The 26,436-nt window shown below is 41.7% G+C and overlaps 1 long non-coding RNA gene across 5 annotated transcripts in view; it reads right to left on the bottom strand.

Annotated features, from left to right (window-relative positions):
• Positions 1–26,436, bottom strand: part of LOC140470775 (uncharacterized) — a 63,974-nt gene that overhangs the window by 31,741 nt on the left and 5,797 nt on the right. For 2 of the 5 annotated variants that reach the window (XR_011956686.1, XR_011956684.1), the window contains exons 2-5: positions 26,277–26,358; positions 24,095–24,176; positions 22,845–22,928; positions 17,719–17,826 (exon numbers count right to left, since the gene is read on the bottom strand). This is a non-coding gene — a long non-coding RNA (uncharacterized lncRNA). Of the gene's footprint in view, positions 1–8,211; positions 10,655–17,718; positions 17,827–22,844; positions 22,929–24,094; positions 24,177–26,276; positions 26,359–26,436 lie in introns of those variants that run through there. The other 3 variants (XR_011956682.1, XR_011956685.1, XR_011956683.1) reach the window with 3 other exon arrangements.

Raw genomic sequence — 26,436 nt, 5'->3', positions numbered from 1 at the left:
TGGTCAGAATCTTCCCTGATTGAGCTATTCCAAGTATCTCAGTCTCAAGTCAGGAGTGTGATGGAATGCTCCCCACTTGCCTGGATGGTGGCAGTCTCAACAACATTCAAACAGCTCGATTAGAACCACATCCACAAGCACCCACTCCCTCTACTACCCATGCTCAGTAGCAGCAGTGTGTACCATCAACAAGATGTACTGCAGAAATACACCAAAGATCCTCAGGCAACACCTTCAAAACCCACGACCACTTCTATCTAGAAGGACAAGTGCGATAGGTACATGGGCACACCCACCCTGTACAGGTTCCCCTCTGGGCTACTGTGTCCTGACTTGGAAACATACCACTGTTCCTTCAGTGTCATTGGGTTAAAATCCTCGCATTGTCCTGAGGGAGGGAATTCGTGCCTGTCTACAACACATGGACTGCAGCAGTACAAGAAAGCAGCTCATCCCTACCTTCTCAAGGGGGCAACTAGGAATGAGTTGGGCAATAAACACTGGGCCCAGTGGATGATGCCCATGTGCCATGAGTGATTAATAATACAAAAAATTGTAAATTACCCCAGGGCCTTCACCTTCCCTATGTGAGCTTGTTCTGGGAGGGGAGGTGCCAACTTTGTAGTGAATGTTGATGCAAAATACACATTCGATGTTATTGAGTCACCCGGTTTGTGAACTGCTTGGAAAAGATCGATATATCGCCAAGAGCTTAGGTTTGTATTCCAGCTGGGTTGGGGCTTTGATCTTATGTATCACTCTATATTTAATTTTGAGTTATCGTTTGTTGTTGTTCTAACATTCTGATCTCTAACCTTTCAGTTCACTTTGATGTTTTTGATTATAGATGCCTGCAAACCAGATAGCAGTTTGGCATACCACGTTTTAACCATCTCAAAACCAAGAAAGGATACAGTATGTAAACTTTTATAACATTTCTGGTTCAGTGAAAGTGGAGATTTTCTTTAGTTTACCTTAACTCTCAAAAACCCAGCCACCTTTTATACATTGCAAGTGTTTCCCTTGCTTATAGCATAAAGCGTAGGCCTGCCCAAGCTTTTTGAATATTTTTACATCATTTGAATTTATTAATAATCAGTAGTGTTTGCAATCATCTAAATCACAGATATGTTCCATCTTTGTCAACTAAATTACCAACAGGGCAATGTGAATTAGAAGAGGGAAAGTTACACTGATGGCTAATTGCTTTATCTTTCATCATGTTTTGAGGGAATACCTACATTTTAGGCCCTGGGACATCAATCTGTTGTTTGCCCCAGTACAACAGCTTAATGTCTGAGAGTGGCCCCTTCTGGCCTTCGTCTTTGGGGCAAGGAGCCATTTGCTTTGGGTCTAGCATCATGCACATGAGCAGCATTACCATTTCATTGTCATGAGTGTTTCTTTGATGATACAAAGATAGGTAGAAGGACAGGTCGTGTTGAGGAAGTGGAGAGGTTGCAGAAGGGTTTGGACCGGGTAGGAGAGTGTGCTAAATACAAAGCTAAAATACAATGTGGGAAAGTGGGAAGTTATATACTTTAGTAGGAAGAATCGAGAACAAGACTGTTTTCAGAAAAGTTTCAGAAATCTGAAGCACAAAGGGACTTGAGAATCCAAGCTCAGAATTCTCTTCAGGTTAACAGGCAGGTTCAGTTGGCAGTTAGGAAGGCAAATGTAATGTTAGCATTCATTTCGGGAGGGTTAAAATACAAGAGCAGGATGTACTGTGGAGGCTGTATAAGGCTCCACATTTGGAGCATTGGGAGCAGTTTTGGGCCCCCTTTCTTGGGAAGGATGGGCAGAATATCAAGGGCGTCCAGAGAGGGTTTACAAGATGAAGAACTTGTCACGTGAGGAGAGGTTGAGGACTCTTGAGTCTCAACTAGATGGAGTTTAGAAGAGTGAGGGAGAATCTGATTGAAAGTTGGAGAATACTGAGAGGCCCGGACAGGGTGGACATGTAGAAGATGCTTCCACGAGTAGGAGAGACTAGGACCCAAAGGCACATCCTCAGAGTGAAAGGAACTCCCTTTAGAACTGAGGTGAGGAGGAATTTCTTCAGGATGACAGTGGGGAATCTGTGGACCTCATTACTGCAGATGGCTGTCATTAATAGATGGCTCCCATTAATAGATGGCTCCTTGATCAGTAGGAGGATCGACCGTGACAGAAAGAATGCAGGAGAATGGGGTTAAGAAACATATCAGCTATGACAGAATGGCAGAGCAATCTTAATGGGCCAAATGGCTGCTATATCTTATGTTGTTGGTTATTAAGTGAATAATAGAATGTGATGCATCGCACAATTTATGCACTCAGATTCAGAGCTTTCTGAGCATGTGCTATGAGCACTCATACTAAAACGTGTTCAGGTAACTGGACGACCAACACAACATAGGAGCCCTCGGGAGCCTGCTTCCCCCATTCTATATGGATGTGACTGATCTCATCCCAGCCTTGACTCCAATTTCCTGCCACCGCTCCCTTTAACCTCTCACTGATGAACAAACTGTCTGGCCCCTCCTTCAATTTATTCAATGTCTTGACATGTCCCCACACACTGGAGGGTGAATTCCCTTGGATTCCCATCCCCTCTCCCTTGGAGAGAAGTGATTCCTCACCATCACTGTTTTCAATCTGTCCCGTCCCCTTCTCCTGAAACAGTGACCCTCTCATTCTAAATCGTTCCACATAAGGAAACATCCTCTCTCCGTCACCTTTGTCAATCCCACCCCCTTTAGCGTCCTACATCCCTCAGTTAGATCTCTGCTCATTCCTACTCCAGAGAATATTGGCCTAAACTGCTCTATCTCTCTTTCAATGAGAAACCCCTCATCTCTGAACATGAAATGTACAAAAGTACATTACTTTTTGATGATATCTTGGATGTAGAATACAAATCTCAAAGTGAGTTAGTCATAGTTTTCGAGAGGTCTACAGTGCTGAAAAAGGCACATCGGCCCATTGAGTCTGTGCTGGGCAGAAACAACCAACTCACTATTCTCTAATCCCATTTCCCCAGTACTTGGCCCATAGCCTTGGCGTCCCGAGTGCACATCTAAATCTTCCTTCAATGTGATGAGTGTTTCTGCTTCTCCCCACCCTTACAGGCAGTGAGTTCCAGATTCCCCACCACCCTTCATGTATTGCTGGCCATCGGAGTTCCAAGAGATCGATTGTGTTAGGGGGCTTTCTGGTCTGAGGTACAGACAGACGTTTCTGTGGGAAGCAGCAAAAAATCAGAATGATGTGTAGCTTTCCTGGTGCCAGGATCAAGGATGTCTTCGAGGTGGTGCAGAATGCTCTCCAGGGGGAGATAGGAAGGGAAAATGTTGAGACTCTGAAGGGAGATTACGGAGAGTGAGGCAGGAATTTAAAAAGGTCCTTGAGAGTAATAATATCTGGATTGCTCCCAGTGCTATGAGCTAGTGAGCGCAGAAATAGATGAATGTAAGGCTGAGAAGCTGGTGTGTTGGAGAAGAATTCACATTTGTGGATCATTGGAAACTCTTTTGGGGTCGACGTGACCAGTACAAGAAGGACAGATTGCACCTAAATTGGAAGGGGATTAATATACTGGCAGGGAGATTTGCTAGAAATGCTCAGGAGGATTTAAACTAGTAAGGTAGTTACCAGGGAGATAGTGAGGAAAGAGATCAATCTGAGATTGGTTCAGTTGAGAACAGAAGCGAGTCAAACAGTCAGGGCAGACAGGGACAAAGCAGAGAACAAGGTAGGACTGATCAATTAACCTGCGTTTATTTCAATGCAAGCGGTCTAACAGAAAAGGCAGATGAACTCAGGGCATGGTTAGGAACATGGGACAGGCATGTCAAAGCAATTACAAAAAAATGGCTCAGGGATAGACAGGACTGGCAGATTAATGTTCCAGGAAACAAATTCCACAGGAAGGACAGAAAGGGAGGCAAGAGAGGAGGGGGAGTGGTGTTTTTGATAAGGGATAGCATTACAGCTATACTGAGGGAGAATATTCCCAGAAATACATCCAGGAAAGTTATTTGGGTGGAACTGAGAAATAAGAAAGGGATGATCACCTTATCGGGATTGTATTATAGACCCCCCTAATAGTCAGAGGGAAATTAAGAAACAAACTTGTCAGGAGATCTCAACGTTTGTGAGAAGATTTCTAGCTCGGGTGCTTGTTGTTGTGGTTCTGTTCGCCGAGCTGGGAATTTGTGTTGCAGACGTTTCGTCCCCTGTCTAAGTGACATTCTCAGCGCTTGGGAGCCTCCTGTGAAGGGCTTCTGTGATCTTTCCTCTGCCATTTGTAGTGGTTTGAATCTGCCGCTTCGGGTTGTCAGTTCCAGCTGTCCGTTGCAGTGGTCGGTATATTGGCCAAACAGAGAACAGCCAGGGAATTCCTAAAGGCATGGCACTCATCCACAGATTCAATCAATGAGCACATCGACCTGGACCCAATATACCGACCACTGCAACGGACAGCTGGAACTGACAACCGGAAGCGGCACGTTCAAACCACTACAAATGGCGGAGGAAAGATCATAGAAGCCATTCACAGGAGGCTCCCAAGCGCTGAGAATGTCAACTAGACAGGGGACAAAAAGTCTGCAACACAAATTCGCAGCTCAGCGAACAGAACCACAACAAGGAGATCTCAGTTATCTGTAAGAATAATAGGATGGTTATGGTAGGGGATTTTAACTTTCCAGACCTAGATTGGGACTGCCATAGTGTTAAAGGTTTAGATGGAGAGGAATTTGTTAAATGTGTACAAGAACATTTTCTGCATCAATATATGGATGTGCCTACTAGAGAAGTTGAAAACCTTGACCTACTCTTGGGAAATAAGGAAGGGTAGGTGACTGAGGTGTCAGTGGGGGAGCACTTTGGGGCCAGCGACCATAATTCTATTAGTTTTGAAATAGTGATGGAAGAGTTCAGGCCAGATTTAAAAGTTGAAGTTCTAAATTGAAGGAAGGCCAATTTTGATGGTATTAGGCAAGAACTTTCAAAAGTTGACTGGGGGCAGATGTTCACAGATAAAGGGATGGCTGGAAAATGGGAAGACTTCAGAAATGAGATGACAAGAGTGCAGAGAAAGTATATTCCTGTTAGGGTGAAAGGAAAAGCTGGTAGGTATAGGGAATGCTGGATGAACTGAGAAATAAGAAGGGGATGATCTCCTTATTGGGATTGTATTATAGACCTCCTAACAGTCAGAGAGAAATTGAGAAACAAACTTGTAAGGAGATCTCAGCTATTTGTAAGAATAATAGGGTAGTTATGGTATGGGATTTTAACTTTCCAAACATCGACTGAGACTGCCAAAGTGTTAAGGGTTTAGATGGAGAGGAATTCCTTAAGTGCATACAAGACAATTTTCTGATTCAGTCTGTGGATGTACCTACTAGAGAAGGTGCAAAACTTGACCTACTCTTCGGAAATAAGGCAGGGCAGGTGACTGAAGTATCAGTCGGAGAGCACTTTGGGGCTAGATACAATAATTCTACTCATTTTAAAATAATGATGGAAAAGGATAGACCAGATCTTAAAGTTGAAGTTCTAATTTGGAGACAGGCCAATTTTGACGGTCTTAGGCAAGGACTTCCGAAAGCTGATTGGAGGCAGATGTTCGAAGGTAAGGGGACAGCTGGCAAATGGGAAGCCTTCAGAAATGAGATAACAAGAATCCAGAGAAAGTATATTCTTGTCAGGGTGAAAGGGAAGGCTGCTAGGTATAGGGAATGCTGGATGACTAAAGACATTGAGGGTTTGGTTAAGAAAAAGAAGGAAGCAAATGTCAAGTATAGGCAGGATAGATCGAGTGAATCCTTAGAAGACTTTAAAGGAAGTAGGAGTATACTTAGGAGGGAAATCAGGAGGGCAAAAAGGGGACACGAGATAGCTTTGGCAAATAGAATTAAGGAGAATCCAAAGGGTTTTTACAAATATATTAAGGACAAAAGGCTAACTAGGGAGAGAACAGGGCCCCTCAAAGATCAGCAAGGCTGCCTTTGGGTGGAGCCACAGAAAATGAGGGAGATACCAAATGAATATTTTGCATCAGTATTTACTGTGGAAAAGGATATGGAAGATATAGACTGGAGGGAAATAGATGGTGGCATCTTGCAAAATGTCTCGATTACAGAGGAGGAAGTGCTGGATGTCTTGAAATGGTTAAAGGTGGATAAATCCCCAGGACCTGATCAAGTGTACCCGAGAACTCTGTGGGAAGCTACAGAAGTGATGGCTGGGCCTCTTGCTGAGATATTTGTGTCATCGATAGTCACAGGTGAGGTGCCAAAAGACTGGAGGTTGGCAAACGTGGTGCCACTGTTTAAGAAGGGCAGTCAAGGCAAGCCAAGTAACTATAGACTGGTGAGCCTGACCTCAGTGGTGGGCAAGTTGTTGGAGGGAATCCTGAGGGACAAGCTGTACATGTATTTTGAAAGGCAAGGACTGATTCGGGATAGTCAACATGGCTTTGTGCTTGGGAAATCATGTCTCTCAAAGTTGATTGATTTTTTTGAAGAAGTAACAAAGAAGATTGATGAGGGCAGAGCAGTAGATGTAATCTATATGGACTTCAGTAAGATGTTTGACAAGGTTTCCCATGGGAGACTGATTAGCAAGGTTAGATGTCATGGAATACAGGGAGAACTAGTCATTTGGATACAGAACTGGCTCAAAGGTAGAAGACAGAGGGTGGTGGTGGAGGGTTGTTTTTCAGACTGGAGGCCTGTGACCAGTGGGGTGCCACAAGGATCGGTGCTGGGCCCTCTACTTTTTGTAATTTACATAAATGATTTGGATTAGAGCATAAGATGTATAGTTAGTAAGTTTGCAGATGACACCGAAATTGGAGGTGTAGTGGACAGCGAAGAGGGTTTTCTCAGATTACGACAGGATCTGGACCAGATGGGCCAATGGGCTGGGAAGTGGCAGCTGGAGATTAATTCACATAAATGCGAGGTGCTGCATTTTGGGAAAGCAAATCTTAGCAGGAGTTATGTACTTAATGGTAAGGTCCTAGGGAGTGTCGCTGAACAAAGAGACCTTGGAGTGCAGGTTCATAGCTCCTTGAAAGTGCAGTCGCAGGTAGATAAGATAGTGAAAAATGTGTTTGGTATGCTTTCCATTATTAGTCAGAGTATTGAGTACAGGAGTTGGGAGATCATGTTGCGGCTGTACAGGACATTGGTTAGGCCACTGTTGGAATATTGCATGCAATTCTGGTCTCCTTCCTATCGGAAAGATATTGTGAAACTTGAAAGGGTTCAGAAAAGATTTACAAGGATGTTGCCAGGGTTGGAGGGTTTGAGCTATAGGGAGAGGCTGAACAGGTTGGGGTGTTTTCCCTGGACCGTCGGAGGCTGAGGGGTGACTGTATAGAGGTTTACAAAATTATGAGGGGCATGGATAGGATAAATAGATTTTTCCCTGGGGTCAGGGAGTCCAGAACTAGAGGGCATAGGTTTAGGGTGAGAGGGGAAAGATATAAAAGAGACCTAAGGGGCAACATTTTCATGCAGAGGGTGGTACATGTATAAAATGGGCTGCCAGAGTACTCTATACTCTGACCAATAAAAGAAAGCATACCAAATGCCTTCTTCACTATCCAATCTACCTGTGACTCCACTTTCAAGGAGCTATGGACCTGTACTCCAAGGTCTCTTTATTCAGTAACACTCCCTAGGACTTTACCATCAAGTGTGCAAGTCCTGTTAAGATTTGCTTTCCCAAATGCAGCACCTCACATTTATCTAAATTAAACTCCATCTGCCACTTCTCAGCCCATTGGCCCATCTGATCAAGATCCTTTTGTAATCTGAGGTAACTTTCTTTGTTGTCCACTACACCTCCAATTTTGGTGTCATCTGCAAACTTACTAACTACACCTCTTATGCTCACATCCAAATCATTTATCTAAATGATGAAAAGTAGAGGACCCAGCACTGATCCTTGTGGCACTCCACTGGTCACAGGGCTCCAGTCAGGAAAAGCAACCCTCCACCACCACACTCTGTCTTCTACATTTGAGCCAGTTCTGTATCCAAATGGCTAGTTCTCCCTGTATTCTGTGAGATGTAACCTTGCTAATCAGTCTCCCATGCCTTACTCGAATGCCTTACTGAAGTCCATATAGACCACATCTACAGCTCTGCCCTCATCAATCCTCTTTGTTACTTTTTCAAAAAACTCAATCAAGATTGTGAGACTGTTAAAGTACAGATTTGAGACGGCCCGGGGAATCCCTTGTGGACTCAGACCTGTAAATCCTCTCTCTTTGTTCGTCCCGGAGATTGTACTCTTTGGAAGTCTGGAATAAAAACCTCTTTCAGACAGTTTAGTTTAATTTTAGTCATCCTCTTTATTCGCAATTAGCATCACTGCTACGACATAACACTGATACTTACAAGCTAAACTAACTAGGTTCTAATAACCTTGGAGAGTAGGGTACCAGCTCTTCAAGTGCCCCAGCAGGCTACTCCAATTTACTGATACAAAGTGGCTTCCTTTATACAAAAGTTTACAGAAACATTGCATGTTCTTAATTAGACAGATAACAGTGAAAGACAATAATTCGTAAGAAAGAAAAGTTAACTGACAGGTCAGTGTGCACTTGACTGATCAGGCCTTGAGCTATCCATCAGGTGGGAAAAAGAAATCCAGCCAAGTTAGTCATCTGCCATGAGTTAACTGTGGAAAAAGATATGGAACGTATAGAAGGTAGCAAAATAGATGGTGACACCTTGTAAAATGTCCACATTACAGAAGAGGAAGTGCTGGATATCTTGAAATACATAAAAGTGGATAAATCCCCAGTACCTGATCAAGTGTATCCGAGAACTCTGTGGGAAGCTAGGGAACTGATTGTTGGGCCTCTTGCTGAGATATTTGTATCATTGATAGTCTCAGGTGAGGTGACGGAAGACTGGAGGTTGGCAAACGTGGTGCCACTGTTTAAGAAGGGTGGTGAGGACAAGCCATAGAACGATAGACCAGTAAGCCTGACGTCAGTGGAGGGCAAGTTGTTGGAGGGAATCCTGAGGGACAGGATGTACATGTGTTCGGAAAGGCAATGACTGTTTAAGGATAGTCAACATGGCTTTGTGCGTGGGAAATCGTGTCTCTCAAACTTGATTGAGTTTTTTGAAGAAAATAGAATAAAATATCTTGTCTTTTATTTGTACTGGTCACTCTAATCGTGCCGTGGGAATGAAACACTTAAGTTATTTTGCAGTGAAAAGAGGGCAGTTAATTTTTAATCAGCAAAGTTATGTTTATAGTAGGTGGTTAATGTAAAGTCAACATTCGCTTACATTAGAGAGAGGGAGAGAGAGAGAGATGTGGGTGAGAAAGAGCGAGAAAAAGCAACAACTGTTTTATCATTTAACTTGAGGGGCAACACATTGAAGGCACAGGGAATGATCATTCACAGCAATCTCAACCAGAGCAGCAATTGAACTGCATGCCGTCAGCGTGACGATACATTGTAAGCCAACTATAGAATCAACTGAGCTAACCAACCCCTGCATGGCCGGTGGCACAGTGGCTAGCATTGCTGCCTCACAGCACCAGGGATTCAGGTGACTGTCTATTGGGAGTTTGCACATTCTCCCCATCTCTGCATGGATTTTCTCCAGGTGCTCCGGTTTCCTCCCCAAGTCCAAAGATGTGCAGTTTAGATGGATTGGCCATGCTAACTCGCCCATAGTGTAAGGGTTATGCAGGCTAGGAAGGTCAGTCATGGGAAATGCAAGGTCATATGGATGGGGTAGGGCAGTATATCTGGGTGGGATTCTATTCAGAGGGTCAGTGTGGAAGATTAGCTTCCACACTGTAGGATTCTATGATGTTGCAGGTTAAGGGGAATAGCCATGATTAATGCAAGGTTACTGGGGTCGGGTCAGGGTTTGTTTGGGATGCTCTTCACAGGCTTGGGGCAGACAGGATGGGCTGAATGGTCTCTTTCTACACTGTACAGATTCTGGAAACACCAATGTTTAGCTCAATGGTGTGGGCAATTCATTCCAATCTCAATTTAGATGAGATTCACTTTCAATTTCTGAAAAAAAAACATAAGAGCAAAATCTTATGTTTTCAGCTCCCCAGGGTATGCCCTGCAGATGTGAATGTGAATCTTGCTGTGGCAGGTGGTGGATTTGGAACTGATTTTAAACAGAAACAGATCTGGAGCTAAGACTCTAATGATGACTGTTGTCAGGAACAAACAACCATCTGGTTCAAAGTTGAAGACTGAGGTGAGGAGGAATTCCTTCTCTCAGAGGGTTGAGAGTCTTTGGAACTCCTTGCTACAGAGAGTTGTGTGTGGGGACAGGGAGCAGGTTTAAGGCTGGGATTGATAGATTCTTGATCAGTCAGGGAATTGAGGGTTTCATGTTAAGTGCAGGAAAGTGAGTGTGAGGAATAGCGCATCAGTCACAATGCTATTGAATGGATGAGCAGGTTCCAGGGGCCGAATGGCCTTCTCCTGTTCCTGTCTGTGATTTTCCTTAAGGGAATGAAATCTACCCTCCTTAGTCGGCTCTGCACTTGACTCCTAACCCTTTGCAATCTCTTCAATGCCTTCTAGCTGAATAGGTCGATTGGTTCAAGGACATTTTGGAATTGCATCCACTTCCAACATGGCAGAAATGACCATATCCTGTTCAGAGTACAGAGAAATAGCATTTGTCAGGGTCAGTTTTTGGCTTGTTCCAATCACATGCTTTGCTTAGAGTGATTAGAGTAACTGGTCTGTATAATGACCCCACATATTCACAGCTCGTCCTGTACATTGGTTGTCTTTCAGGAAAAGTTTGTTATTCTAATCCATTTTCATACAGCAATACAGCACGGAAACAGGCCCATCGGCCCAACCCGCTGTAGCACGATCTAACTCTTGATGGCAGAGATTTGAGAATTTATGATACCCATTCCTAACTTGAGCATCCATTTAATCTCCTGGCGAATGGGTCGAGGCAGATGAGCCAATGAATTGAATGTACTTTGCATGTTTTGTTTAAATTGTGGTGAGAAAGAAATAATTCAAGGCAGGATTGTTTTCCAGTCCTATCTTCATTGCCCTCTAATTTCCTCACTTCCAGGACATATCCAGCTCTGTTTTCATACGTCATATGGAATCTACCTTCACCTTGATCCCAGGCTGCACAATCCAAATCCTAACAACTCTGAGTAAAGATATTTCTCCTCATCTCACTCCTCGCTCTTTTGCTGACAATCATGAAATTGTGACCCCTAGTTGTTGACATACCAACTAGTGGTAACAAAAGATTTGTCTTTCCCCTGTCAAAATTCTTCATAATTTTGAACACCTCCGTAACGTCCCCCACTTAACCTTCTGTGCTCCAAGGAGAAGAAGCCTGATGTCACCAATCCTTCCTTGTATGTAAAATCCTTCAGTACTGCTATCATTTTAGTAAATCTCCAATGAACTCTCTTCAAAGCTTGAAGATCCTTTCTTAAATAAAGTGCCTAGAATCGAACACACATGTGATCTGACCAATGATTTGTAGAGGTATACATCACTTCCTCAGATTTATACTCAATGCCTCTATTTATATCGGCAAGGATCCTATAAGCCGTCTTCACAACGGTTTCAGCTTGCCTAGCCAACTTCAGAGATTGATACACGTGAACCCCGAGGTCTCTCTGCTCCAGTGCTCCGTTCAAAGATGTACCATTGAACCTGCATTGTTGCTCTGTGTTTCTGGTAGCAAAATGCATTACGTAACATCTGTCTGCATTGGAATTAATCTGCCAGATTTCTGCCCATTTGGCCAATTTGTCAATCTCCCTGTGAAGTCACTCAGCATCATCCTCACAATTCACTCTTCTCCCTGAGTTAGTATCAACTGCAATTTAGAGATTGTATCCTCAACACCCAACTCCTAATCATTTATATAACCAATGTATTTATCAATGTGTACTTGTCAGTTTCTTCTGTGTGCATGTAACTATCAATTCTACCTGTCCTTTTCAATTATGTCAATGTGAGTGTATTTACCAGTATGTTCCTGCTCTGTGAATTGAGACTGTCAATATTAATCTGTACCTGTCAGTTTCACCTATATCAATATGTGAATGCAGTTACCAATCTATGCCTCTTGATCTCTGCCTTGTCAATATATGAATTTACTTATCGATTTCTACCTCCCAGATCCTGTTTGGTGAATGTGACCAGTGCAGGTACCAATATGTATCTGCGAGATTCTGCTCTGTGAAGGAGAATGTCATTATCAGACTATACTTGTCAGTTTATGCTGTGTGAAACTGGGAGTGTGGTTATCGTTCTGTTCCTGTAAGTTTTAGCTTTGTCAATAAGTGTAGTTATTCATCCATCCCTGACAGTTACTGCAATGTGAATGTGTGACTTAAGTTAACAGAAACTGACTGATGGAGACTGGTAGTCACACATATGCATCACAGTAAGTGTGTCATCGTCATTTGTTTGTCTGTTTCTGCAACATGAATGAGTGTGTAGTTAACAGCCTGCACTTGTCAGGTTCTACTCTTGTGTATCAAAGTGGAAGCCAGTAATATTCTGTGTCTGTGTGATACATTCTATGATCGTTGTTTATGAGGGTGTTGAGACTGGGTCTTAAATCTTTTCTGCATTTTGTGATTTCTGAGTTGACTGTGGGGGTGGGGGAGGGAGAGGGGAGAAAGGGTGATGGCAGAAGGGAGACTGCTTTATTCTGAGAACCATTCTGAATTATGGTCACATATTTCCTGTTTGAGGACAGAGTCTAGGATCTGTGGTATCACCGAGACATTTAGTTTCAATTTGTACCTAGACATTGTTGGTGTTTTTTTTTGTGAAAGAGTTTTATTCTGCATGTCAGTCCATTTCTGTCTGATATTTTTCATACCAATATGCAACACAACAGCATGATAGCTCCTTTCTCATCAAAATCAGAGTCACTGATATAGTACAGCTCAGAAGCAGATCATTCAGCCCATTGTGCCTGTACTAGGACATTCTGTTATGCATCAGATCTGCAGTAATTGTTGGGAATGTGAACTTCATTGACTCATTGTCAGCATCTATATGGAAAGGACAAATTGACATCAGGTCTGCTGTCATCTTACTTTTACTAACTATAGTGCTAGTTTTGATGTTTCCCACAATCTCAATCACAGATCATTGGTCAGGTCATATTTGTGTTCAGTGCTGGGCACTTTTTTTTAAGGGAGGATGTTCAAGCTCTGGAGAGGGTTCATTGGAGATTTACTGGATCTCATTCACTTACATTCAGTTGTAGTTTTGTGTCTGAGTGTAGTATAAACTCTGTAAATAAACTCTTTCAGTCTCAGATTATTGTTACATTGTGTGTGCATGTATAGTAGACTTTATCTGGTGCTGCTGAGCACTGCATATCCTCAGCTGTGATAAGTGATGTTGAGAGTCAATTCATATCTGGAAATAACTGAGGCCAAATTTTATTCTTTTTTCCTTTCAGCATCCAGTGGCTGAGTGAGATGGAGTTTACTCTTGTGCTGCCAGTCTGTATCTCAGTTCATGTCTCCTGCAGTGAATGGGAAACAGCTCAAGTTCTTTAATTGCTGGTGCATGGAGGAATTACATGCAAGTGAAAACGTAACACACTGCAACAGAATGGATTCTGTGCTATTCTTTAGAGTCAAGGTAGGAAGCTGATATCGTGCAGAATCTAACAGGCAGTAATGATATAAAATGTTTGTCTTCAGAATGCCATTTGTTTTTGTTTAAGTGCATGTTGGTGTACTTTTCTGAACACTGCTGAACTAACAATCAATGTAAACTGAATCCATTTGCAACTAAGTGACAAACCATTCAACTGCATTGGAGCTGACTGACCATAATGTTCCTTCTACAGAAAAGACTATTAGCTAATGCACTTTATTTTCTGATGTAGACAGAACATTACCCTGCTCTGTAGTGTGATGATGTACCATTAACAGTACTCTTGTGTTACTCTGTAGTAGGGTGGGGAAAAGGAAATTAATTTTATTTTTTGTCATGCCCTGCAGAATATGTAAACTGTCAAATTCAATTTATGAAAAAATCACCACTGTTCTGCTCTGCTTGAAAATAAAACAAGTTCTACAAACCTACCAATTTTGGCTTTTTTCTTCCCCTTTCTCCACTGCTTTGAAGGGTGGTTATTAGATACCATTGATGCATTGTGAAAATTGCAGCCAGATTTCATGTTTTTTTTGTGATACAGCCTCGGGAGGGGGAGGAGGAATGAAGAGCTCTTTGTAGATAATTGCATCTAATTTTCAAAGAAGTACATAATTATCTCAAAAAATAGTTCCTGGTTGGACTGAAACAGACAAAACAAAGTCTTCTACTACAATATGAAGAAATGGAGAATGATGTTGTGATAAAGATGGGGATGGCAGCTCCTCTGCTACCATGATACATTTATGCAAATAGATGCTGGCTGATCAGGATGAAAATTGTTAGCTGGTTGTTTCTGATCGGTACAGACTCAAAAGTTTTGATGGGCCTGGTTCTGTGCTGTTGGCCTCTCCCTCTCTGACAAAGGATCCGTGGGCAGAAATAATTTTGAATGTAACATTTTCTGTTACTTGCAATGTCAATGGAACCGAAAGGCGGTTAGATATTGTAATGGGTGTCAGGATGGTGTATGTTTAAAAACTCATCATAGGTCAGAGAGAGAGATAGCGCAACATTTGGTTACGTACCTACACACTAATCATTCTATGTCAAGCTTTGAGAGAGAATGTGCATTTGGAATTCATATCATTTGATTGCTGTGTCTATATACATGACAAAAGATTAGTTCTGTCGCTCTGAATTCCTGAGAGCTGTAATGTTTCCTCCAATATAAATTTGTACTCTATTTATTTTACATATGGTTGCCCAAAGTAATCATATCAGCCATTTGTCGCCTTGATTGTAAAATTAAAATTATTGTTGGCAAATGCAGACAATATAAAGATTGGTGGACTTGTGGGTTGTGTAGAAGTTTGTCAAAGGATACAGCAGGATATTGCCTGAAGAAATATGGCAGATTGAATTTAATCTGGCAAAGTGTAAGATGGTGGACTTTGGGAGATCAAATTTTAAGTGAAGGTATACAGTAAATGGCTGGATTCTGAAAGTCACTGATGTACAGAAGGATCTTGGGGTTCATGTCTCTAGCTCCCTGAAAGTGGCCATGCAAGTAGGTAGGGTGGTATCTAGAAGAAGGTGTTTGGCATGTCTGCCTTATTGGTTGGGGCATTGAGTACAAAGGTCGGGATGTCATATTGGAACTTTATATGACTTCGGTTAGATCGTACTCACTATCTACTTCATATATGGTTGTTCAAACTAACAGCATTGTCTATTTGTTAACCTCTATTATGATGTGAAAAGTATCCTTAGTAAAGTTCAGAACCCATGAGGACAGCCTCAAATCAGGAACTTGGGTTCCTGTCACACAGGCTGACACCATCACACACATATACACACACTTTATCAAGCGTGCACACACACACATTCGCATGTGTACTCACACTCCATTCTCTCTCTCTCTCTATATATACACACACACACACACACACACACGTGTCTATGGGGTGAATTTGCATTTGCAGAATTATATTTGCAGATACATTCTATTTTGCTCAAAAAGAGCACAATCTGCTGGCAGTCAATCCATGTAATATTTTATAAATTCCTACTTTGGCAATAGAACCAGTCTGACTCAAGATTGGGGTACAGACAGATTCTAACCTCACACCTTTAATACAATATGAGTTGAAATGTCACCCTTTTTTAAATAAAACCTGAAGTCATCTTGAGAATGTGACTTAAAAAAAGTTCTGGGATGTATATATTAATGAACTGAAACCTGCAACACATTCTAAAAGATGAAAGACATAACAATCCCGATTCATTCAATATATCATTTCAGTTGCATGACATTGTAATCTTTTGCTATAAATTCTGTGTCTCATGACCCTGTTTCACAGCCACCTGATGAAGGAGCAGCACTCTGAAAGCTCATACTTCCAAATGAACCTGCTGGACAATAATCTGGTGTTGCGTGACTTTTCAGTTGTGGTTGCCACATTACAAGAAGGAAGTGGAAGATTCAGAGAAGGTGCAGAAGAGGTTTGCCAGAAATGTTGTCTAGAGGGTATGAGCTATAAAGAGAAGCTAGAAAAACCCGGGTATACTACTTCTGAGCAGCAGAGGCTGAAGGCTGACTTAATAGAAGACTGTAACATTTTGAGAAGGGTTGTAGCTCAGGTTGAGGTTCTGGATCCAGGTTTTCTCACTGAGCTGGGAGTTCAGTTTTCAGATGTTTTGTCACCTTACTAGGTACCATTATCAATGAGCCTCCAGATGAAACACTGGTGGTATGGCCTGTTTTCTATGTATGTGTCCACTACATTGGACAAACAGGCAGAAAACTAGCCATAACTTGCCACAAAAAGACATAATCCACTCTCACTAGTATCCTTCCATACAGATGAGGAAGGATACCACTTCGACTGGGGCAACACATCCATCCTAGGAAAGGCCAAACAGAGACACACATGAGAATTCACAGAAGCATGGTATTCCAATTGGAACTCCATCAACAAACACATCAACTTGGATCCAATTTAGCACCCCAGAGAAAATGAACAGGAAATGACATCACCAACCCAAAGAAACCTAAACACATAAATAGAAAGCGGACCATACCACCAGTGATTCATCCGGAGGCTCACCGATGATGTTACCTAGTGTGGTGATGAAACATCTGAAAATAAACCTTCCGGTTCAGCCAGCAAACCTATATCTAGAAGTCTATAAAATTGAGATGCATGGTTAAGGTTGATGGTCAGAATCTTTTTCCAAGAGTTGAAATGTCTAAAACTAAGAGACATGCAGAAAAGGTGAAAGTTCAAAGGAGACCTAAGGTGCAGTTTCTTTTAATGTAAAGAATGTTAGGAGTGGAACGCACTGCTAAGGGTGGATGATTAGATTAGATTAGATTACATTACTTACAGTGTGGAAAAAGGCCATTCGGCCCAACAAGTCCACACCGCCCCGCCGAAGCGCAACCCATCCATACATCTACATCTACCCCTTACCTAACACTACAGGCAATTTAGCATGGCCAATTCACCTGACCTGCACATCTTTGGACTGTGGGAGGAAACCAGAGAACCCGGAGGAAACCCACGCAGACACGGGGAGAACGTGGAAACTCCACACAGTCAGTCGCCTGAGGCGGGAATTGAACCCGGGTCTCTGGCACTGTGAGGCAGCAGTGCTAACCACTGTGCCACCGTGCCGCCCATTAATGGAGAAGATACAATGATGGAGGCAGATACAATAAAGGTATTGAAGGGACTTAAAAATAAGCAAATTAACATGCAAGAAATTGAGGGATATGGATCAAGGGCAGACAGAAGGAACTAATTTCATTTGGTGTCAAGTTTGGCACAACATCATATGCTGAAGGACCCATTCCTGTGCTGTACTGGTCCAGTTCAGATTTAATGCAGTGTATATTTCGGATGAAAATTCATTCAAATTGATAGGAAATGGGTAGCATTCATTGATAATATAGATAAAAAATATAAACTTCTATTTCCTTGGTGGTGTTTGACTCTTGGTTTTAATATATCTCTGGAAATGGAGCTCAAAGTGAAGCTGACTCAATCCACTCTGTGACTGTGGAAAGGATGTTCTTCACTCTGATCGCAGTAACATACCTGCTGTTTGTTCGAAGCAGCTGGTCACACTTGGCTCTGTACCGAGGGAATATCACATTGTCTTGGTCCTTTGAGTACTTGCCTGGAGGAAGACAGACGAGATACCTCCTGTAAATCAACATCAATTGTGATTGGCAACATCAATGTAACATTCAGTTAATGAACATTAGGATGTTTTTGTTTAAAGCCAGAAATTTAAACAGAACTACAGGTCTGATTCCACTCCTGCTCTAAGCTGCTCCTTGTCCATTTTTTCTTATAATTCTCATACCAGTTGAGTGAGATTCAGAAACTAAACAACACCCATACAGCTCCATGAATGGGGCCACGTGATGCAAGTGGGTATGTAGATATGTGAGTTTAGTTATTGATCGATGCCTGTCAGTTCCTGCTTGATGAATATGAGAGTGTAACTTATCAAACTGTAACTTTCAGTATATGGTAAATATATTTACATATTCACACAACATTGACTGGTCCGGTCTCATTGATAACTAGAAAATGATAAAAATAATACAACATCAGTGGGGTGGGGGGTGTGGCATTCTGTCCATGCCAATGCCAACACACCCAGGTGCCCTTTCTCATTCCACAGCCCCCTAACCTTGCAGTTTACAACACTTGAGGTGCAGTTCCAGGGAAATTTTGATTAAAAGAAAATGTAAGGTCTCTGCCTGCACCACGAAATCAGGCAGCGAATTCCAGATACCCACCACTCTCTACATAAAAAAACATTTTTCCTCATATCATCTAATCCTATAACCACTGAGCTTGAATCCATGATCGCTGGTTTTTGAACTCTCTGCCAAAGTAAACAGGTTCCTCCTGTCTAATGTCTCCCTCTCATTGGTTAGTTAAAAAAAATCACACAACACCAGGTTATAGTTCAACAGGTTTATATGGAAGTTCACGATTTTGGACTGCTGCTCCTTCATCTGGAAGCTCACTATTTAGTACTGTAGACCCCAGTACCCTTAGGGTACATGTTCCAGGACATACAGCAGAAACGCAAAACTGCAGATAGTTGCAAAACCATTAATTTAAATGGGAAATATACCTTCCTGGCAGCCTCCTGGTTCTGGAACATTCCCTTTTATATACTCGGACCACGGTTAACCGTGGGTAAGTAAAACCGCAATTACCGGATCTGTGGATACGGGGTCACCTTATATTCCTTAATCTTGGCACCTCTGTTCCAAGGAATACAACCCCAAACTCTCCAATCTCTCCTGAGAGCTACAATTCACTAGCCCTGGCAACATTCTAGTAAATCTCCTCTGCACTCTCTCCACAGCAATGACGTCCTTCCTGTAATGTGGTGACCCGACTGCACACAATACTCCTGTTGTAGCCACCTGTACCTCATACAGTTTCATTGTTATTTCCTTATTTTTGTATTCAACTCTCTGCCAATGAAGGCCACGTGCCTTCTTTACAACCCCATCTATCTTTAGGGACCTGTGCATTTGCACACTAAGATCTCTCACTTCACCTACCTCACTCAGTATATTCCCATTTATTGTCTGACTTCCCAAAATGCATTTCCTGACACTTATCAGAGCTGAACTCCATCTGCCACTTTCCTGCCCACTCCACCAAACCATCTGTATAGTTTTGGAGCTTATAGCAATCCTCTATACGGTTAATTTTTGTGTTGTCCGCAAATTTCACAAATCTTCCCACCATATTCAACTCCAAATCATTAATGTATAAAACAAACAGCAGAGGTCCCAACACTGAGCCATGCAAAGCACCACCTGAATCAACTTTCCATTCATAATGGCCGCCATTGACCATTATCCTTTCTTTCCTGTGACTAGCCAATTCAACACATTACCCAGTATCCCATGGGCTTTTACTTCTTCGACCAGTCTGATGTGATGCTGCTGCTCCTTTAACAAGCTTGTAAAAGACACAGGCTCTGAAAATTCAAAGTTGATAGGTTTGAGGGCCATTTTGATTATAGCTAACAGGTAATGCCTCAGGCAAAAGTCTTCCACATTTTTAAAAAGAACACTTATATAACAAAAGGGAAGCAGCTCAGTTTTCCCAGCTCCACTTTTCTCTGGTTTGATTTGGTGTTTGGCTTCTGGCTAGTGACTGAAAGCAGTCAGGCAGCTAAAAAAGCTGCTGAACCCAAAGAAGTCAGTCCATGCTGGTACTCTCTCTCTGACATCTCTCCTGTAAGACCCTGTGTTTGATTTTACCTTTTGTGCCAAAGGATATTGATGGGGATTGTTGTAAATGTTGGAAACACCATCATTAAGTTGGTATAATCTGTTGGGTTTCCAGATTTTTAAGTTATGTAGTATTCTGTTCTCTTTTGTTTGTGTATCATGCAGCAATTTTGTAAATCAAACTGTTTGTTTAAAACTACTGGTTTGACCAGCTGCATCCCTCCAAGAATATCTGCATTAGACCCGTTTAAACACAACTAGCAAAGTTAGTGTCCGGGCTACTTTCTTGAAATCTTTGGAGGACATCTGGCCTTTCCCATAACAGACTGGGGGCTGTTTGCAGAATTTATTCTGTAGTTCTGATTTGGGATTTGGGTTGTTGGATTCAAAGGCAACAAGTGGTAAGTCTTAGTGTCTTTTGTTCTGAGCGTTGAATTTAATTGGTTTAGACAGTGCTTGGAGAAAGTGAGAACTGCAGATGCTGGAGATCAGAGACGAGAGAGTGGTGCTGGAAAAGCGCAGCAGGTCAGACAGCATCTGAGGAGTAGGAGAATCAATGTTTTGGGCATCAGCCCTTCATCAGGAAACAGTGTTTGGGATAGCAATGGCTCTTTGAGTGATCAAGAGTTTTCTGGGGGCTGGAAGAAGTGACTTCAGATTTTTGCAAAAAGTGATTAAGGCCAAGTTGCTGGAATTAGCAGACCAGCTGGAGCTCCACTACCGCCATCCACGAGGAAAAGGGCGATAATGAGAGTAATTGCTCAACGTTTAAATTTGCTGGAAACGCCATCAGAATCTTTAGAGATGGCTAACATTCAATTGAAAATGAAGCAACTTGAGTTAGAGGCAATAGTCAAGGAAAGGGCAACAGAAACAAAACAGTTTGAATTACGATTAAAAGCAGAAGAGAGGGAGAAGAGAGAGGAAAGGAGGAAAGAGGGAGTTTGAACTACAGAAGTTGTCACTTAGACAGGAGTTCAACGATTTCCTCCCTGAATTAATGAGAACTCATGTGGAAGAGCAGAGAGTTAAAACAGCAAGACTGGCATCAGAAATGGCTGATGATTGAGTTGATCAATAAATCCAAATTGTGCTGCCAAAATCAATTTCAATCCATGAGGGATAATACTTGTGGATAAGATAAATTCTCACGTGGAAAGTAAAATGTAGATCTCGGTGAAGATCAGAAGGATGATTTACTACAGGGTAAAAAGGAAACCCTTGAAGGGGAAAGAGAAGTGAAAAAGCTCTGGTGTTTTCAATAAAGTCGGCCACATGGAATCCATATTAGTGGGTTAGGAAAAGCACTGAGAAGCCAGATGTAGGAAAACAGGATAAGCCAGTGAATTTTATTGGATTGGTAACAGTTGGAGACTAGAAAGCTGCACCAGAATATACAAGCTGGTCGGAGGTTGGTTTTGGAGGAAGTGCCAGATCTTCTTAAACCATACACTGTGAAGGTAAAGTTTACTCGTATAGGCCAGGAGCAGCAGGTAAAGAGGTGACAATATTCACACATATAAGGATCCTCTCAATCTGTGATGCTAAAAGATGAGGATATATGTACCTTTGAAGGAGTATTACCAGAAAAGGTACGAATAATGGGAATTCACATTGAGTCAAGAAATGCTCAATTGTCAGAAGTGAGGTTAGAGTGTCAAGTGAAGAGGGGAGAAGTCATAATAAGAGTACTGGACAAACTTTCAGCTCCAGGAATACAATTGGTCATTGCTAATGATGTTGCTGATTCACTGGTAGGAGTGCTGCTGAATGTGGTTGAAAATCCAATGGAAATTTGGGCAACTGAACTACTGCAGGACACACATCCTGGGATGTTGCCTGACTGTGTGGTAATGAGGTCACAAAGTCACCAGCTGAAGCAGGAAAGATCAAGGAGTACAGATAAGAAAGTTGAAGGGAAATTAGCAGAGACCCTGTTTGATCAGATAGTTGAGACAAACCAGGAACAGATAGATGACAAAGCAGACATCTTTAGCTCAGGTAAATTAACTGAGTTACAGCAGAAAGATGAAAATTTAAAGCAATTGTATAAAAAGGCATACACAAAATGAACCCAAATGTATCCCTGATTGTTATTATCTTAAAAATGGAGAACATCACATATTCAGGCAGATGAGAAATGGGCAGAAGCTTATCAAGTTGTATTGTTAGTGGGTTGCAAGTGTTACGAGTAGCACATGAGCTACCTGCATAGATTGTGTGTTTGAAATTCACATTATTTAATTGTCATCTCTATATGTGACACCTATTCAGTAAAGGATGAATCCTGTCCTTCTCGGTCACACATAAACTCCACGTAAATATGTTTCATCACGGTTGGAGAATTTGAACTGTAGGCAGAGGCTGAATAGGCTGTAACTGTTTGCCCTGGAGAGTGACCTTATAGAAGTTTATAAAATCATGTGGAGCCTGGTACAATTACGACATTTAAAAGGCATCTGGATGGGTATATTGATAAAGCCTTAACATGTCCTTAAATGTAATGTTAAATTATAGAGCACAAAAAAATAAACAGGGCAAGCAGTGGGATATTAGGCCATAAAAGCGGGGACCTCAGATATGCAGAAGATAAAGAACATCCGTGATAACAGGATGCTCTAAAGCAATTAAGAATATTTGCCTTAACGTCAAAGAATCTGTGTAAAAACGACACAAAGTGATAACATTCACAGTTGTTAACTTGTGAAATTAATGACAGTGTTTGATTGTGATCTCAGAAACTTTGTATCATCTCAGAAACATGTCAAAAGCCTTGTAATAAACGGTCAGGTCCTATCAATCATAATGGATTCTTATTACCCATGTGTGTGTGTGAGATGAATGTTTTGAATTTATTTGCACTTTGGGATTTTATGATGATTTTGAGTAGCCATCGCTGATTATGAAATACAAACTCTATAATGTAATATTGATGAAGTTTTAACTTACTTGGTGTTCCTACACACCACGACCACCCCTCTGTCAATTCTAACTCGTCAGATTTTATGTCTTCTTTGAATTTGAATCACAACCCTGCAAAGAAAGCACGTTAATTCAAGGCTAATGAATCATTTAAAATTTAACCTTTCAGCCTCAGGTACAGAATGATTTTGTGTTTAAGATAAAAAGCAGGAGTCTGCTCCTAGCTTAAAAATTATTCTAAACCTAACAATGAAGAGATTCTGACACAATCTGTCAGGAAGCCATTTTATGGTCAAAGCTTGCCCTCCTCACTAAGATGCCATTTTGTAAAACAATGCTATCTGACATTCAAGTTGTGCAAGGTTCCCTTATGACCTCTCCCACTTTGTTTAGACTGGTACCTCTTTATGATAGCAACTTACCTCACCAACAGGCGCCTGACTTGGCTGGGTCTATTTTTCCCACACGATGGATGGCTAAGGGCCTACAGGTGTGATCAGTTAAGAGCGCACAGACCTGTTAATTAACTTCTCTTTGTTACAAAATATTGCCTTTCCACTGTCTGTCTAATTAAGAACATGCAGTGTTTTTTGTAAAAATTTGTAAAAAGGAAGCCTGTTTGAGACAGAAGCCTTCGAGGGCTCTTAAAGGAAGAGCTGGTATCCTACTTTTCTAAGGTTTTAGAACCTCAGCTAGCCGGGCTTATAGGTGTCAATGTTACATTATAACAGTGATGTTATTTGTAAATAAAGGGGAAGGCTAAAATTACATTAAACTGTTTGTAAGAGGTTTTTATTCCAGACTACCAAAGAGTATGATCTCCAGGACTAACCAAAAGAGGCTTATAGGTCTGAGTCCACAAGGGATTCCCTGGGCAATCTCAAATTTGTACTTTAACAATATCAACAGGAAGGGTTTAGAGAGAGATGGGCTAAGTGATGGCAAATGGGACCAGATTAGGTTAGGATATCTGGTTGGCATGGACAAGTTGGACCGAAGGGTCTGTTTCCACACCGTACGTCTCTATGACTTGACGACTCTTCGGTAACTCTTGCCTTGTCGGTGAGCAGTTTCCTTCCATCTCTGTACTTAACCCCTCCTTCACAGATGGTTGTTGAAACGATGCACAATGTGGCCTATTAGCCTATCTTCATTGTAACTTTGAAAATGCCCTTAATAACTGCAGATTTTAATGCTGCTCCTGAATGTCTATTTTGGATGAGGATTCAGTTTATCTATCTTCATCACTGGTGTGTAAACATCAATAGGCTCCATACCTTCCGTTTGTTAGAGGCAGCTGGTCACTCTTTACTTTGAACTGAGGAAGTATTACAGCGTCTTAGTCCCTCAGGTGTTTTTCTGGAGGAAGACAGAGAGAGACACCACCTGTAAATCAACATAAGGCTAGTCTGGCAATATTGAACTGATCATTGTCACATTCATTGCACCTTCATTAGGATGTGTTTTGTCATTTCCTTTAAAGCCAACAACTTAACCAGAATCACGGATCTGATTCCATTGTTGCCCTGAGCTGCTCCTTGTCTGGGGATTGTTTGTTTTTCATGTGATTCGATACCAATTGATTTGGAGATGCTAGTGTTGGACTGGGGTGGACAATGTTAAACATCACACATCAGGAGCTTCCAAAAAAACCGTTGGACTATAACCTGGTGTGTGATTTTTAACTTGATAACAATTGAATGAGATCCAGAAGCTGAGCAACAACTGACCAGCACCATGAATGGGAATACTCAACCACCAGGATGCTTACACAGTTCAATATCCAACTCCCCAACTACCTGTTGGAAAGAGGAAACTGGCGCTATTTCTAATGTTTTTTACCAAGACCCCAGTTGTATGTTCTTTTAAAACAGTATCACATTCCTACAGTTGGTCCACACAACCTCAAGAAAGAGGTTGCCTCAAACACTTTTAAAATCATATTTTATGTTATATTCTTCCTCTGCTCCCACAGACAGTAACAGTATCCAATAAAAAGGAAATGGCAATTCCTCGATGTTAGGCACAAAGGCCGGGGCTCTCCAATTAAAAAGAAAATAAGTAATCTGACAGAGCTCAGCTCTTCTCACAGACTCTGAGTGGCTATTAAAAGAGCCTTTGGATTGTCAGATTCAAGAACGGTCTTCACTTTTTAACGGCTCTAGTAGGTACATCCACATACTGAATCAAAAATGTTTCTCGCACACACTTAAATTCCTCTCCATCTAAACCCTTAACACTATGGCAGTCCCAGTCTATGTTTGGAAAGTTAAAAACCCCTACCATAACCACCCTATTATTCTTACAGATAGCTGAGATCTCCTTACAAGTTTGTTTCTCAATTTCCCTCTGACTATTAGGGGGTCTTTTATACAATCCCAATAAGGTGATCAACCCTTTCTTATTTCTCATTTCCACCCAACTAACTTCCCCAGATGTATTTCCGGGAATATCCTCCCTAACTATAGCTGTAATGCTATCCCTTATCAAAAATGCCACTACCCCTCCTCTCTCGCCTCCCTTTCTGTCCTTCTTGTAGCATTTGTATCCTGGAACATTAAACTGCCAGTCCTGTGCATTCCTGAGTCACGTTTCTGTAGTTTACTGTGGTGATGTCATTTCCTGTTCTTTTTCACATGGGGTGGTAAATGGGATCCAAGTCAATGTGTTTGTTGATGGAGTTCCGGTTGGAATGCCAGGCTGCTAGGAATTTTCGTTCATAACTGTGTTTGGCTTGTCCTAGGATGGATGTGTTGTCGCAGTCAAAGTGGTGTCCTTCCTTAACTGTATGTAAGGATACTAGTGAGAGTCAGTCATGTCATTTTGTGGCTAGTTGATGTACATGTATCCTGGTGGCTAGTTTTCTGCCTGTTTGTCCAGTGTAGTGGACTCATATCCACAAGTCTCTAAAAATTGAGATGCATGGTTAAGGTTAATGCTCAGAATCTTTTTCCAGGAATTGAAATGTTTAAAGCTAAGAGGCATGCATATAAGGTGAGGGGGGGAAAGTTCGAAGGAGACATACAGGGCAGTTTCTTTTAAACATAGAGAGTGGTAGGAGTGGAACGTACTGCCAGGGGTGGAGATGGAGGCAGATATGATAAGGGTATTGAAAGGACTTTTAGCTAAGTAAATGAATATGCAAGAAATGGATGGTAGACAGAAGGGATTAATTTCATTTAGTGGCATGTTCTGCACAACATCGTGGGCTGAAGGACCCATTTGTTTGCTGTACCGTTCCATGTTCAGATTTAATGCAGTGTATAATATTGGATGAGGATTCATTCAAATTGATTGAAACTGGGTAGAATGCATTTAGAATATAGATTGAATAGATAGAAACTTCCATTTCATGGGTGGTGTTTGAACATATCTGGAAATGGTGCTCAATGTGTCTCTGATTCAGTCCACTCTGTGACTGTGGAAAGGATGTTCTTCGCTCTGACAGCAGTAACATACCAGCTGTTTGTTCGAAGCAGCTGGTCACACTTGGCTCTGTACTGAGGGAATATTACATTGTCTTGGTCCTTTGAGTACTTGCCTGGAGGAAGACAGAAGAGATACCTCCTGTAAATCAACATCAGCTGTGATTGGGAACATCAATGTAACATTCAGTTAA

The sequence above is a fragment of the Chiloscyllium punctatum genome, chromosome 52, assembly GCF_047496795.1.
Source record: "Chiloscyllium punctatum isolate Juve2018m chromosome 52, sChiPun1.3, whole genome shotgun sequence".
In the NCBI taxonomy this organism is placed as follows: Eukaryota; Metazoa; Chordata; class Chondrichthyes; order Orectolobiformes; family Hemiscylliidae; genus Chiloscyllium; species Chiloscyllium punctatum.
The sequence above is the reverse complement of the archived record's forward strand: the minus strand, read 5'-3'. Positions and strand labels throughout refer to the sequence as shown.